Source organism: Pteropus medius, unplaced genomic scaffold (genome assembly GCF_902729225.1).
Source record: "Pteropus medius unplaced genomic scaffold, Ma_sr-lr_union100, whole genome shotgun sequence".
Classification (NCBI taxonomy): domain Eukaryota; kingdom Metazoa; phylum Chordata; class Mammalia; order Chiroptera; family Pteropodidae; genus Pteropus; species Pteropus medius.
In genome coordinates, this window is record NW_024344378.1 from 13,847,886 (window position 1) to 13,863,231 (window position 15,346).

General features: G+C 40.9%; 1 pseudogene; it reads left to right on the top strand.

Annotated features, from left to right (window-relative positions):
• The first annotated feature begins 3,637 nt into the window (after window positions 1–3,637).
• Window positions 3,638–3,756, top strand: LOC120609854 (uncharacterized; annotated as a pseudogene).
• Window positions 3,757–15,346: the final 11,590 nt, after the last annotated feature.

Consider the following 15,346-nt stretch of genomic DNA (forward strand, 5'->3'; position numbering starts at 1 on the left):
GCTTCCATTTTCTCCTCTGTAAAATAAGGGTGGTATTATCTACCCCTTAGGCTGCTGTGAAGTTTAAAATAGCAAATGTGTGAAAGCCTATACATAATAAGCCCTGCAAAATCTAGTGCACCTGAGTATAAGGAAGTTGCATTTTACATGAGGGTTGCACTTTATAAGACCCTGTGTAAGTTAAAAAAAAAAAAAAATCTCATGACTCAAGACTCTTAGGAAAGGATGGCAGCCTCTTATGTTGGCCAGCTGGTGAGAGAATAAGCAGTTTCCAATTCACTGGGCTCTCAAGTTAAAAATATTGCAATTTTGAACTAATTTTTAAAGTATTTGTATTTTCAAAATTTAAAAAATGAGTCTTTATTATTACTTTTATATTACACACTTTTAAATATACTCCAATCAAATTTGCTTAAAATGCACCAAATTCTATGATATGAGAGAAAGGATAATGAAAATACACATTATAATATAAAATGAATGATTCTTTATGGTCTTGCACAGCTGCATGTTCCCGCATCGTATTAGCCTCTGGATCTGCTCAGCATTCACTGTGGAATTTTTAAAATGTCATAACACTGGGTTTTCAAAAGAATATACTTGTGCACCCCCACCCTCAAGTGTGTAATATTGTCAGGATGTTTTATCTGGTGCTATATATCTTGCACATGACAAATTCATTTCTCCAAACAAACCATCACATATGTCCACACCATCTATAAATTTTGAATTTTGACAACTAGGCTATTACCCTCTGATGTTTGGATTGGCCTGAGTTGGGCGTAATTGGGGAGGGGCAATGTTTTTAAAGAATGAAGGGGATGTCACTCTTTTCTTCCTGATGGGTCCCCTCTGGAGAAAGTAATGTCAGGAACACGCAAGATTAACCCTGCTGGAGAAAGCCCCAGATGCTCTCTCTTGGATACCAGGAGATTAAACAAGCCTGATCTTTAAGCATCCCCACTCCAGGGGTGATAGCAAGGTCACTCTGTCCTTAGATTTGGCTTTGTAATAATACATCTGGCATCAATAGAGTTTCTTTCTTTCTAAAGTACTTTCCTACTTATGATCTCATCTGCTCTCCCAGGAGGAGGAAAAGGAGCTGGTTAGGATGAGCAAACCTGACTTTCTCTTGGTGTGGGGTTGTTGCTTTGCTTTTCTCAGGTTTAGTTTCACCATCTGTAAGGTGGTATCATGGTTGCTGTTGGGTGCTTGGGGTTGTATAATTGCAAATGTGCCTGTCTTTGGGAAATCCAAAAAGCTATAGATAGAAACGTGCTGTGATAATAAAAGTCATTGACTCACTCTGGAAGAAACCTAAGAAATAAACCTAAGAAATAACATAGGAAAGAGGTTTTCAACCTTAATCTTGTGAAGACCCAAAGATGACTCGTGGTCGTGAACAGGACACATTACTGTGGTAGGCTTGGATTTTTGGTCTCTCACTTCAAGAGTCACCTGAACTGTAGATCGAATGCCATTGCTGGTGTTGCTCGTTCATCACCCCATTCTCCCACGCTCAAGAAAGCATAACAGAATGCAAGCAAGGGAGATGTTATGATAACGGTCTCCTTGATTTCACTCAATTTATTTTCATTCAATCTACTTTCCAAAAATGCAAACGCAGGATTCTTAAGTATAACAAAACCCTGACCCAAACTGACTTAAGCAAAAGATCAAATTTACTGACTTGTGTAGTAACGGGTTATCCAGGAGCAGATGCTTCAGTCATGGCTGGATCCAGGGCCTTGAATGGTTTCATCAGGACTTAGGGTATTTAGCCATCTCTGGGTTCTGTTTTTCTTTGTTTTGACATTTTCAGACAGAGTCTCTTCATGAGCAATAAATGGCTCCTGGCAGCCTTTGGCTTGTATCCTCAAAGCTTAGCATCTTCTACGAAAAGAGAGCTTTATTTTCCCAATAGTTTCAGCATAAGACGTATTGGGATTAAGACGTATTGGACTGGCTTGGAAGCACTAGCCGCTGTCTCTGCATCAGTGACAAGGTTCGGGCCATGGGATATGGTGTATGGCTAGGACTGTATTCTCCTCCCCCAGCCCCCCGCCCCGCCTCCCTTTCTTTCTCCACCATAGGGACATGGGGGATGAAAGCGCAGGCAGCCTCATCAGAACCATGTAGACCAACAGTAAGTGTGGGCTAATCCTCAAAGGAAAATTGAGGGGCTGCTACCAGAAACAAGAATGAAAGCTGGGTGGGCAAAACCAAAAGGCGATCACTGCAGTAAACATGATACTTAGACAATCATTAGTAAGATATTACAGGACATGTAGGGTTGTGATTTACCAGTGCATCAGAACAGTGTGATTGAAAACCTGATCTAATTCCACTCTATCATTTTCTGGATTTTCTTGTAGTTGAATGTTTATTTTGAGAATAAGTAATTGAATTTTTCATTTGTGATTTTGATACCTCATTAGAGGTTTTCTCAAGTAAGGAGGCAATTGAAGGGCTCTTCTCACAAATTTTCCAAGGACGAAATTGCCCCTCCAGAGGTGAGGAGGAGATGACTAAGGCCTGCTCTGTATAGGTAGCATCTGGACTTCCTGCTGTGGAGGGAAACAAACAAACTTACCAAATTTAATACCTTTGGTTTCTTAACTTTTTCATGACCCAAGGGCAGTAGAAGGAACTACAAATTTTATCACCTGGATTTAGAGACAAAGAAATTAAAATAGAGAGAGAAAACCAGGCTCATACACAGGCAGTATAGCTAGCTACTGCCATGGTATGACTTGAGGCACGTCACAAGGCCTGCTATTTCTTGAAATCTCTAAAACCAGCCGTCTCTGCCGTTCAAGTACTTTCTTAATGAGATGTGTGTAGTTTAAGTGGATCAAAGGAATGATGTTGCCTGGAGGCCAAAGCATAATTAATGCATTTTTAAGGGTTAGTTCAATTCAACCAATAATTATTGAGGATTTATTACTGGTTGTATCTCTTAGGGTGTTTTGGTTGCAAGTAATAGAAAATCTAGTTTCAGCAGTCTTAAAATACAAAAGGAATTTATTGACAAGCCCAGTGGTAAGGTGGCCATTAGTCAGGTAAAGCTTGGTTTAGAATTTCACCAAAGACCCAGTTTCTTCTTTTTTCCTCAGACTTCCTGACTGTTTCATCCTAAGACAGGCTGCTCTGTGATCACAGGATGGCTGCCAGAATGTTCTGAGAGCTACATGCTTACTTATTTATATTCATCAGGAGGAAAGCAGTTGTCCAAGGAGTTTCTAAGGGTGAGGCACTTTTTTCCCAGATAATATCTGCTCACATCTCACTAGTTCAAACTGGGCCTTGTACTGCCTAAACCAGACTTTGTGGCCAAGAGGATGAGATATGCTGGTAAACAAAGACTATGCCTGGAACAGTCTTTTTCAGAAACACAGAGGCTGTGGCGGGGAGCGGGGCAGGCGCAGGGATCTCGTCTGAATGTGAATCCGTATACTGTCAACAGAAGGAAGGGGAATAAGGGCAAAAATGCATCTCATTCAGTGCTGACTTTTTATTAAAGAATAGAATGGTACTGAGCATTTGAAAATATGAGAGAATCAGATTTCAAGGAGAGAAGATAGACCCAGTACTGAGAAAATCGGGTTCGGGCTGGAGATAAAGATGTGGTAGTTAAGCCGAGGGCCATGCCGCCCTGAACTCCCTCAATCCCATCTGATCTCGGAAGCTAAGCAGGGTCGGGCCTGGTTAGTATTTGGATGGGAGACCACCTAGGAAGACCAGGCGCTGTAGGCATAAAAAAAAATAAAAAAAAAAAGATGTGGTATTAAAAGACGTGACAGTGGAGGCAGGTGGGTTCAGCGCAAGCATCCAGGGGCAGAGCAGGCCCAGGGCACAGGGGGTGGTGCAGGGTGAGTGAGAAGGAGACCTGACACCTACAAAAGTGGGAAAAGGAAGGGGGACCCAGGGGACTGGAGAAAGTGAGGAGAACACCCTATCAAGAAGGCCTGTGGGAAGAGCTGTTCGTGAAGGAGGGAGGGGTCATCTCAGAGGACAAGTTAGAAGAGGCCTCAGCAGCGGCTGTTCAGATTAGCACCTGGGAAGTTGTTGGTGGCCCCTGCTGAGGTATTTGGTGGGTGGAGGAGAGTCAGTGAGGCCAGAGAGGAAATGAGGCAGTAGAGGCAGTGACAGGGGACCCTCACCCTGTAGAGCCTATCTCTGAAGGGAAAAGGGAGAGAGGGCAGAACTCACAGGAGGGGGAGAAGGCTATCTTTTCCCTGACAGGGACTTAAAGAGGTTAAGTACTTTTCGTATCAGGCCTTTAACCTGTTGATACTCCTCTCTGGGACAGGGAGGGCAGGTATGGGCACAGAAAGTGGAGGCTGGGGTCTACCACAGATGGTGGACCACAGACAATAGACCCCAGATACTTCCTTCTAGACTAGATGAGGACCGATAAGACACCAGGGCACCCATCTCTAATGCGCCCAGGTACCCGGATACCTTCCTTTCTTTCCTTCCCCGCAGGCCAGCTCGAGGGCATCTTCCAGTGGTAGCTTGGGTGTCCTGGGTAGTAATGGGAATTTGCCCTCCTCTCTATCCCCCACCTCACCCTGAAGAGAGGTGCTGGGGCCCCTGCAAACTCCATACAAGGGCCTCCCAGACTGCCTACTGCGCAGACTACTTGCCACATGTCCAGGTTCCCCAAACTCTCTTCCTTTCAATCCCATCTTCATTGTGCAGTTTAATCTTCATCTGTTTCAAAATCCCTATTTGACCTGTGGGAATGCCTGTACCTTGGGAGGATCTGACCAACATTCTTTAATAGTTTTCGTCCTTTTATGTCTTTCATCTTCCTGTCGCAATGGACTCATAGTTCCTTTCTATCTGTTGCCTACAGTGTCCTTGCCAACTCCCTTTCTCACTCCCTGTCCCCGTGGAGAACACTCTAGACTGGTGTATAGAGCCTAAGGACAAGCTGCCTGACTGGGCCTGTGCCAAGGTGTCTCCAGCCCAGTGTCTTCTTTCAATCTCAGCTCTTTACTTCAGAGAGAAAATCTCAATGAGGGTGTTTCCCAGATTGAGAGAAAGGAAGGGAGATTTCACGGCTTCACAGGAATGCAGCAGTTAACACGTCTAATTAGCACTCCAGGCGCTCCTGCTCCCTTCAGCCTGCTGCATTATAATCATCTCTGCACTCTGCCCTAGACCTGGGTGTTACCGGAACTGCCCGTCACTTCTGAGGTGCAAGAAGAGGATTCCAGGAAAGTAGGAGGCCCAGAGGGTTCTCGGCAGGGACTAACGCCACCCTCATCTGGGAGCTGGGCGCTGGCTTCTGTACCAGGGGAGCTAGTGCCTCTTCCCTGCACATACCCCGCCCTGCACCTCTCTTCTGTAGAGGGCCATCAGTTACTTGGGGTTCCAAGCGCTCCAGGCCTCGCATTTCATCTCTGCCTGTTCTGAGCAAGGATTGATTTTAGCAAGAGTCCAACCTGCTCTGTGCTCCGCACTGTGTACCAATCGGAGGGCCACAAAAGTAGATTTTGCCTATCTTTCCCTTCCCCCTTATGCTAATGTTCCAGTACCAAAGGCAGGACTTATGAAAATAAAATATTTAGAGAACCAATCGACTTTATATTTAGTTCTTGGAGAAATAAAATCAAGACAACAAAGGAAGTCGACATATACTGAAGCTGTGCTATCCAATATGGTAGCTACTAAGCCACAGGTGGCTATTCAAACGTAAATCAAGTAAAATTAAATAAAATGAAAAACTGAGTTTCTCAGTCATGCTAGCCACAGTAGATGCTCTGAAGCCATGTGTGGCTAGTGGCCACCATATTGTACAGTGCAAAATTGGTATTTTTTACTTTGCTTAAAGTTCTATTGGGTAGTGCTGGCCTAGAGCAATAGAGGCCAACTTCAGAGAAAAGGTGCGGCTCTGGCCAGGCCTGGAGGATAGCAGAGTTAGATAGAAGAGGAAAGGAAGGGTCTTCCATGTGGGAGAAAGTGTGTTCAGAGGTTGGAATGAACCTGGCATGTTGGGGCAACACCCAGGGGCAGAGGACGCACTGGAGCAGAGTTTCTTTTGAAGAGCAGTGAAAACCATCACTGCTTTATGGATAACAGGCACAGGGAATGGAAGGGAGAAGCCCAGCCTTCTCTTCTCAGTTCCCAGTCCTGCAGTCTATGCTTCACACTTACTCTACTCCATGGGGAGGAGACAGTTCTGGCTGCACCTCTGGCTCCCGACCTCAGAGGAGTGTCTGCTCGGTGTCATCACTACTTACCTGCTCTATTTGAAAACACTGCTGGGGATGGACCTGTGATCTCCTTCCTCCAACCTGATTCGCTGGCAAGCTGGCCTCTAAATCTTTTTTGGCTGAGTGGAAGGATGGAGAAGAGCCCAGAAGTCAGGCCCATCTGAGTTCAAGTACTGGCTCTCTAGCCAAATGCCTTTAGGCAAGCAAAGTAACTCCGAGCCTCAGTTTACACATTTGCAAAATAGGGATGATAACAGCGCTGACCTCACAGGGTTGTTATGAGGGTTCAATGTTTGCAAAGGGCTTGGAATAGTTCATGGCAAATTAAGTGTCAACTATTCAAGATGTTATGTCTTACTCTTCCGAATTTGTTTGAAGGTTATTGTTATTCACTGCTGTTATTATTTCTACTTCCCTTTTAGTTAAAAAATGTAATTAGTTAATCAATTTTTTTCCTTAATGATTTGTAGTCTTTGTGTGTTATTCCTACCCCAAGATCTTAAAGATAGTCTCTTGTTTTTCTTCCAAAAAAATTTTTAAGTAAAATTTTAAATGAAGTATAATATACTTACAGGTAAGTGCGTAAGTTATAAGTGCAGCTCCACGAATTTTCACCAAGTCAACAAGGAACCAGAATCTAGATCAAGAAAAGGCATCATCAATGCCCTAGAAGCCTCACTCCATCACCTTTAGTCATTACTCCTCTGCTCAGGTAACCACTAACCTAACTTATAATATTACAAATAGATCTTTCCTGTTATTGAACTTTATAAAGGTGAATTCATACAGCATATACTTTTAGGCGTCTGAGTCCTATTTATGAAATTCATTCATGTTGTGTGTGTAGCACTAGTTTGTTCATTCACATGGCTTTATACTATTCAATTGTACGGATATACCACAATTTATCCATTCTCTTATTTGCAGACATTTGGGTAGTTTACGATTTGGGGCTACAATGAACAGTGCTGCAATTGTATGTGCCTTTTGGTGAACATATGTATGTATATATGTTGGGTGTCCAGACCTAGGAGAGGAATATCTTTGTTATTCTTCACTTGGCACTAGAGTCATCATATGCTAGAACAGAACAGGGCTAGGAGCACATCTAGGCTTCTGTATTACAGATAAGGGGATTATGGCCCCCGAAGTCACACCGCAGTTTAGCATTCAGCAGAACCAAGTCTCCTACGAGCCAGGACCCCTTCTCCTTCTCTGAGCAATCAGTTGGATTCCCTTTTCTTTAAGCTCTGTGCCTCCCATTCCCACTGTCCCCAATCTGGGAGCACAGTTGCTATTCCAGGGAACCTGCAGCCTCTCAGAGTATTAACAATGTGCAAAGGTCCTGAGGCACAAAGAAAGGCCCTTTTGAGGAACTGGAAGGTGAGACTGGAGCCCAGAGAGAGGGGTATTGACGAGGGGGAAAGTTGGACAGAGCCTCACCCAGTACAGCAGCTTAATTTTAGATTTTCAAATCCTGTTTGCAGTTGACAGGCCTGAGAACTGGTGATCATGGCATACCACAAAATCTTTAGAGATTTAAAATCTATTATTTCTTCTTTTTAAAATTATTTAACACCCACATGATTTCAACTCCACCTAACGTTAAAGAAAGGAAGAAAGAACTGGTTGGTGATGAGGTTATACAATAGAAACTCTTTTGTTGTTGGTTTACTCTCTCTGCATTTAAGAGTAGTTCCTCATTTGCTCTTACTTGCTTAATCCACGCTATGGATTCTTTGTGTCAAAGAGCCATGGGGACAGGCTGTTTTTACAGCTGTGCTGAACGCCGACCAGAGAGCCGTCCATCTCACTCTTCATGTACTTGAGCAACTCCAGGGAAGAGAGAAAGGATGTAAATCATGCCCTCCCACATGGGTTCCCAGCTCGTTTGTCTCTGAGGCTCTCCCAGGGGCCTTTTAAGTTCTGACTGCTAAGTAGCCAACCCAAGCTGCCAGGGAAGGTGACTCTTCAGCATAACAGCCAGGCCTACCCCATGGGCGAGTCTACCCTGGTGTCTATAGGTGTGCCTTACTTTACACAATAAGGGCTTTGACAAAACCCGAGGCTGATGGGACCAGTCACTGGTCAGGGCCACCACCTCATCTTATGGAGGAGGAAACTGCTTTTCTCATAAGTTTAGTGAACTCGATGCTCTCCAAGGACTCTTTCAGTTTTGACAGTCATGATTTTATGAAGATGTATAGATATCAGATTTTTAAAATGCACTGTGGGAGTTCACCAGAATAGAGCTAACATTTATTATGTTCTTTCTGGGCTCCAAAGACAGTGCAAAGTGCTTTTCTTATCTTCTTTTGTTTAGTCTTCAGAATAGCCTTTAAAGTCAGGTAGCCTTTTCTCCCAATCACCAATTAGCAAGTGATTAAAAGAGCTGATGTGATGCACAGCAGAGCAAACTAGATGGCACTTTCTGGAAACAAGTAAAACCCAGGTCCTCGAACCAGAGGAGGTGAAGGGCCATGGCTCACAAGACTGCAAGCTGTTCCCAGACTCTCTCTGGCGAGGACTTGTGATCTGAGGTAACACACTGTCTTTATTTCTCTTTGAAATCTGCAGAAGCCTTGCAGCATCTGCTGCTAATTTTGTAAACTTAGGCCTAAAGGAAGCCCCACAGAGTCCTCACAGCCTCCTCCTCTCTCTACTTCTCGCAGGACTCTGATGTTCCTGTTTTGATCATCTGCTCCCTGATAGGCCCTCTGAATCTGCAAAGATCTCAGTTGCCTACCAGTATTTGTATGTCTGTCTGGTACCTGTCTTTCTCTCTTTTAACTAGGGCTGTACAGAGTGGATGTACCCCTACAGAGAGCAAATGCACCAATACTGCACGTATGTCTCAATTATCTGGATGAAGAGTCCTAAATTCAAATACTTTCAAGAACTAGGCAGATAGCAGCATGATGAGTGAGGCCCACTCGGTGGGCACTGGGTGGTACTGCTCAACTCCAGCCTGTTTGTTGAACAATTTAATCAGGAACCACAGGCCCAATGTTAATAGGTTTTTTTGGGGGGTGAAATCACTTCATCTTTATGAGTTGATGACTATAAAAAAAATCTTAAAATACCATGTAGGATAACCTACATGGTATCTATGGGCTAGACTCAGCCCTCAGGTACTCAATTCGCAACCTTTGATCAAGGTTTTCATTTGAGTGGGTTTTGTGGTAGGAGTTATCCTGGGGATCACCTAATTCTTCACTTTGCTTGGTGTGTGTATGGATGAAGACTTTGCTCTTGAAATTTTAACTGCCCCAGTGTTTGCTAAGCTGGCTTTGCATGGCTGACTGAGAGCCTGGTTTGAACTGACAAGAGCAATAGAAGGAAGCAGAAGACCTGGGTTCTAGCCTTATTCTGTAATAAACCAGCTGGGTGGCCTTGCTCACGTGAATCTCTTGGTTTCGGTATCTTCATTTATAAAGTGAAAGTGTTTGTGAAGGGATCCTCAGGATTCCTTCCAGTTCCAAAATTCCATAAATCTATGGCTTTAACTTAAGTGATTGAATTACTTTCTTTTGTTTGTATCTAAAATATCTAGACTAGGTGTTTAAAGATTCAGGCTTATGGTGCCCTGTGAAGACAAATCTGATTTACTAGAGTATGGGGGCCTTTGAAGTATATTTTTTTCCCAATGGTTTCCATAAAAGGAGAGGCTAAGTAAGGGTTCACTCTAAAATGAAGTGCCACCTCACTTCGCCAGTGGAAAAAGTCATTAGGAACTTCATTTAAAACCTGGGGAGAGTTGATGGAGGAAGAAGGACAAATACATTTATAAAGAATAATAAGAATAGACAAGGATGCAGAAGAATTGGAACCCTTATACGTTGCTGGTGGGCACATAAAATAATACAGCCATGTTAGAAGACAAGTTGGCAGTGCCTCGAAACATTAAACATAGAGTTACCATATGACCCAGCAATTCCGCACCTACATATGTGTCCAAGAGAGATGAAAACACATACCTACCACCAAAAAACTTAAACACGAATGTTTGTAGCACATAGTCCATAATAGCCAAAAAGTACAAACAACTCAAATGTTCATTTAAAAATTTATTTATTTATGAAAAATAAAAAAGTATATATTGACGGTGTACATTGTAATGTTTTGATATACACACATATATAGTGAAATGATTACCATGATCAAATTAACATATCTATCACCTTCCATAGTGACTTTTTTGGTGTGAAATTTGTGAGAACACAAATTTCAAGTATATAATACAATATTATTAGTTATATTCACTATGCTGTACATTGGGTCTCAAGAACTTATTTATCTTATAACTAGAGATTTGAATCCTTTGATCAATATCTCCCTTTTCTCCTTACTTTCATCCATAATATTCCAGTGTGCATATATAGCACATTTTCTTTATCTATTCACCTATCGATAGATACTTAGGTTGTTTCCATATCTTGTCTATTGTGAATAATGCTGCAGTGAACATGGAAGTGCAGGTATCCCCTCTGGATGTGATTTTCTTTCCTTTGTATTTATATCCAGAAGTGGGATTGCTGGATCATAAAAATAGTAGTTTTATTTTTAATTTTTTGAAGAACTTCCATGCTGGCTGTATCCATTTACATTCCCATTAAGAGTACACGAGGGGTCCCTTTCTTTACATCTTTGCTAATACTTATCATTTTTTTTTTTAGCCATTGTTGGGATTTTTTTTTAGCCATTGTTAGGATGGTTTTATCTGAACAGATGTGAGGCGATATCTTCTTATAGTCTTGCTTTGCATTTTACTGATGATTACCAGTGTTTCATATACCTGTTGGCCATTTATATGCCTTCTTTGGAAAAGACTCTGTTCAGGGTCTTTATCCATTTTTAAGTTGAATTATTTGTTTTTATGCTATTGAATTTTATGAGTTTCTTATACATTCCAAATGTTCATTTGAATGGATAAATAAAATGTGGCCTACCCATACAATTGAATATTATTCTGCAGTCAAAAGGAATGAAGCACTGATACATGCTACGGCAGAGATAAACCTTGAAAACATTATGTTACATGAAAGAAGCCAGATACAAAATATGACATACTGTATGATTTCATTTGTATGAAATGCTCAGAAGAGGCAATTCTACAGAGACAGAAAACAGATTCGCGGTTGCTTAGGACCGGGGACAATGAGGGAAATGAGGAGTGATGCTAGAAGATATAAGGTTACTTTTTAGGCTGATGAAAATGTTCTGAAATTAGGTAGGGGTGATGATTGTACAACTCTGAATATACTAAAAACTACTTACATATTCACTTTAAATAAATTGGTAAGTGTATAGTATGTGAATTTTATCTCAATAGAGCTGTTTAAAAAAGAATAGTAAGGATAAAAATATTTAAATGAAGGGATAGATGAATGAAATGTTAAACAAAAGTTAAAGAGAAACAGGCAGAAAGAGTGTTCTATGACTAGGTTAAGTTACTAATATGTCTTTCTAGAGATCCTCATTTTATTCTGAGAGGGGGCTGTTTTAGCAGGAAAATTATGATTTGGGAAAAGGATGATTAACAATCAGAAATTGTGATTTTCATTCTTGGCTATGGTCCTAAGCATGAAATTGTTTTTCTGATATTTTTATGCAGTGTTTTGAAGATCAGGCAGGCTGTTACTCTGTTTTTCAACTCTGTTTGTTTGAGTTTGGCTGGTTTGAGTTAGTAATGAGGATGCATTATGGCAAGGGACACTCATGACATCAGTACCAACAGGGCTGCCAAAATGTGGGGGGCCATGAGTTGTTCCATGCCTTGCAAAAATCCAAATTGCAAAACACTAAAGGACTTGATAATTTGTTGGTGCTAAGTTTGGGGGATTCTACGTTTAAGTGCCAAAGGTAAAAAGATTCTGGCAGGAAGTAGTTGATTTAACTCAATCGCAAGGGCAATTTAAGTGGAGCTGAAATCCAGGCTATGATTTGTCAAATTCTCTAGGAGAAGGCGTCACAAACTGGGAAGTCTACAAGAGTCTGGCAAGTAAGATAGAAGAGCCTACATGGTCAAATGGAAGGCTCCTTCTCCCATTTCAAGGGAGTAGCCCCTGCTCTGTTCACGTTCTTTGTTGCTGCATCGAAGGAAAGATCACTGTTGCCAAACCAACCTTCTGATTTTCACAAAGAAGCTGAAGATATGGATTTTTAAAATAGTAAAACTTCCCTTTTTAAATGTTGCTATCTGATTAGAATAAGAAATGCAGAATGGGAGAAAATATTTACAAACCATATATCTGATAAGGGACTTGCATCTAGAATATCTAAAAATGTTTACGACTCAATAATAAAAAAATTTAAAATGGACGAAAGCTCTGAATAGCCATTTCTCCAATGAAGATATACAAATGGCCAATAAGCACATGAAAAGAAGCTCAATGTCATTAGCTATAAGGGAAATGCAAATCAAAACTATAGTGACATAGCATTTCATACTCGCTAAGATGGCTAGAATAAAAAAGAAAGATAATAAGTTTTGTGAGGATATGGAGAAATTGGAACCCTTAAAAGAACATTGAATTGTATACTTTAAGTGGATGAATTGTATGGTGTGTGAATTATATCTCAATAAAGCTATTACAAAAAAATTAAAAGAATACAGTGAGGGTCACATAAAACATACCTGCCAGGCTGCCAACTTCCAAGTCTTTTGATCAGGACTTGATTAAATGCATAGCAAACTCAGAAGCTGCTGGTCAAACCTGAATTCTTTGGAAATCAGAGAAGAGGGTGATCTGCTGGTTCCAAAGTCACACGCCTATTTAGTGGCAGGGACAGGCCAGAACTTGTCTCTTGACCTCAACGACTAGGCCATGCTGCCACTATCCAAAGCTCAGTTTTCAAGGCATAGCCAAGAAGGGATTGTGGGGAGTCAACATCAGGAATAGCTGGATACACTCCCTTTCCTTTCCCACATTTTTCAAAGGTCTCTCAAAGACTTCTTGAGAAAGGGATAAAATATGGTAAAAAGTAATACTCCTTAAAAGAATAAACAAACATAGTGCTTCCTTGAGCTTCTTTTTCAGCTACAGCGTGGGAGGGTCCGTGTGTTTCAGAGTTACTTACTCTTTAAGTTTCTGATTCATTTACACTTAGCTCATCAATATGTTTGTGTAAGAACCATTTGATGTCCAAAAAACCCTCTGGGCCATTTTTTTTTTAATTTGAACCAGAGAAGTGAACTTTGCCAAGAGTAAATGGAACTCAGATATCAAAAGGTCTGAGTTCAGTTTTTCATTGAATACAAAGGGTGAGTGGATTCTGAACTGAGCCAAATGTATTCTCCCACCCTTAATTTACAGTACATTGTTCTGGCAGACTCTACCGTCCTGAAATTTGGCTCTTCTTCTGCCATTCCTTTCTAAGGTGTAACCACAAGCCTATCTTTCAGCTAACTTTATAAAAAAATAAGACCATGTTATAACAATTTATGAGAGCCTCACTCATCACTGTTCCTATAACTATCAATTTTATTTGAACAAATTGAAATGCTTGAAAAGGTTAAAACTCTCCTCTGAAGTTGTAATTTTGTTTGATATCCTATAAGAATTTTTAATTTTTTAAGTCCTTTTATCTGGGGGTTTATCAAAAGGGATATTGTCCCCTTCCCTCATCCCCACTCCCAGTTGATGGTCAGGCCATCGACCAGTTATTAAGTTGAACACTGGAGGAATATTGCTGGTGGTGCTCAGATTTAAAGGATGGAGCAGGTCCTTCATTCTGTCTTTGAAGAAGAAAGGGTCAGAGAAATATTAGTAGTTTGTTTCTTTTAAATTAAAAAAAAATCTCAAAAAAAAAAAGCATAGCAAAATTAAGATTACTCCAAATTCTGCCACCTCTAGAGAAGCACTGTTAATATTTTGTGGACCATTTTCTTTTTATTCCATATAAAAATATATCTATATCAGAATATAGATATTATATTATAAAAATGAGATATGACATTGTTTTATAATTTACTTTTTTCATTTCTTATAACTAATTATCAGTATTAAAAATTATATCTACTTCATGTGTAAAATCCAGTTGTACATATGGAACATAACTTAATGTGATTCAGTGAGAAGTCTTTTGATTCCAAGTAACAGAATATCCATGTCAAACTGACTTAAACACAAAAGGATATTTTTTGGCTGACATTTGAAAAGTCCAGTGGGAGATCTAGTTTCAAGCATGGCAGGAATCAGGACTCAAATAATGTTATGAGATTTTTGCTTCTTTTCCTCTCTCTTTGCTCTGCCTTCTGCTGCTCTGATGCCACTCACATGTCGCATGTGGAGGCAGCAGTTTCAGAGTATATGCATCTAGGTTCTCGCCTGGAAGAGGAGAACAAGGCTCTGTTTCAGTACTCACAATGAAAATTTCATTGTACTGGTCCCACAGCAATCTTTAAGCCTATCCCACTGGCATACGCCTGGGGTAGCCATAGACTCCTGGAACCCAATTGTTTCACCAAGATAACACAGAATGAGAATGAAGAAGGAAGGGAAGAAGGAAAAGATGGGTCCTCAGCAGGAAACAGGAGGATGATAACCTGAAGGAGAATGGATGAATGTTGTGTGACCAAAATAACGGTTCCACAGTTCATGTTCTTGGACATTCAGAATTCATTTTGTATTGTTAACTAGAGCTTTTATAACAAAATACCACACACTGGGTGGCTTAAATAGAAATTTATTGTCTCACAGTTCTGGAGTCTGGAAGTCGAAGATTAAGGCATCCACAGGGTTGGTTCCTTCTGAGTGATACGAAGAAAAAACTGTTCCAGGCCTCGCTCCTAACTTCTGGTGGTTTGTGGCAACCTTCGGTGTTCCTTGGCTTATAGATATATCACCCTAAGTTTTGCTTTCATCTTCACATGGTGTTCTCTCTGTGTCTAAATTTTCCTTTTTTATTTTCAATTTTATTTTTGATTTTTTTATTTCAAAATTTTTTCAGGTGAGGCAACCCTTGGTTGACCTCACAGATTGCAAGGACCTTGTCAGCTTACAATCCCTTATTTTTTTAAATTTTTTATTTTTTACGCCTACAGCACCTGGTCTTCCTAGGTGGTCTCCCATCCAAGTACTAACAAGGCCCGACTGCGCTTAGCTTCCGAGATCAGATGG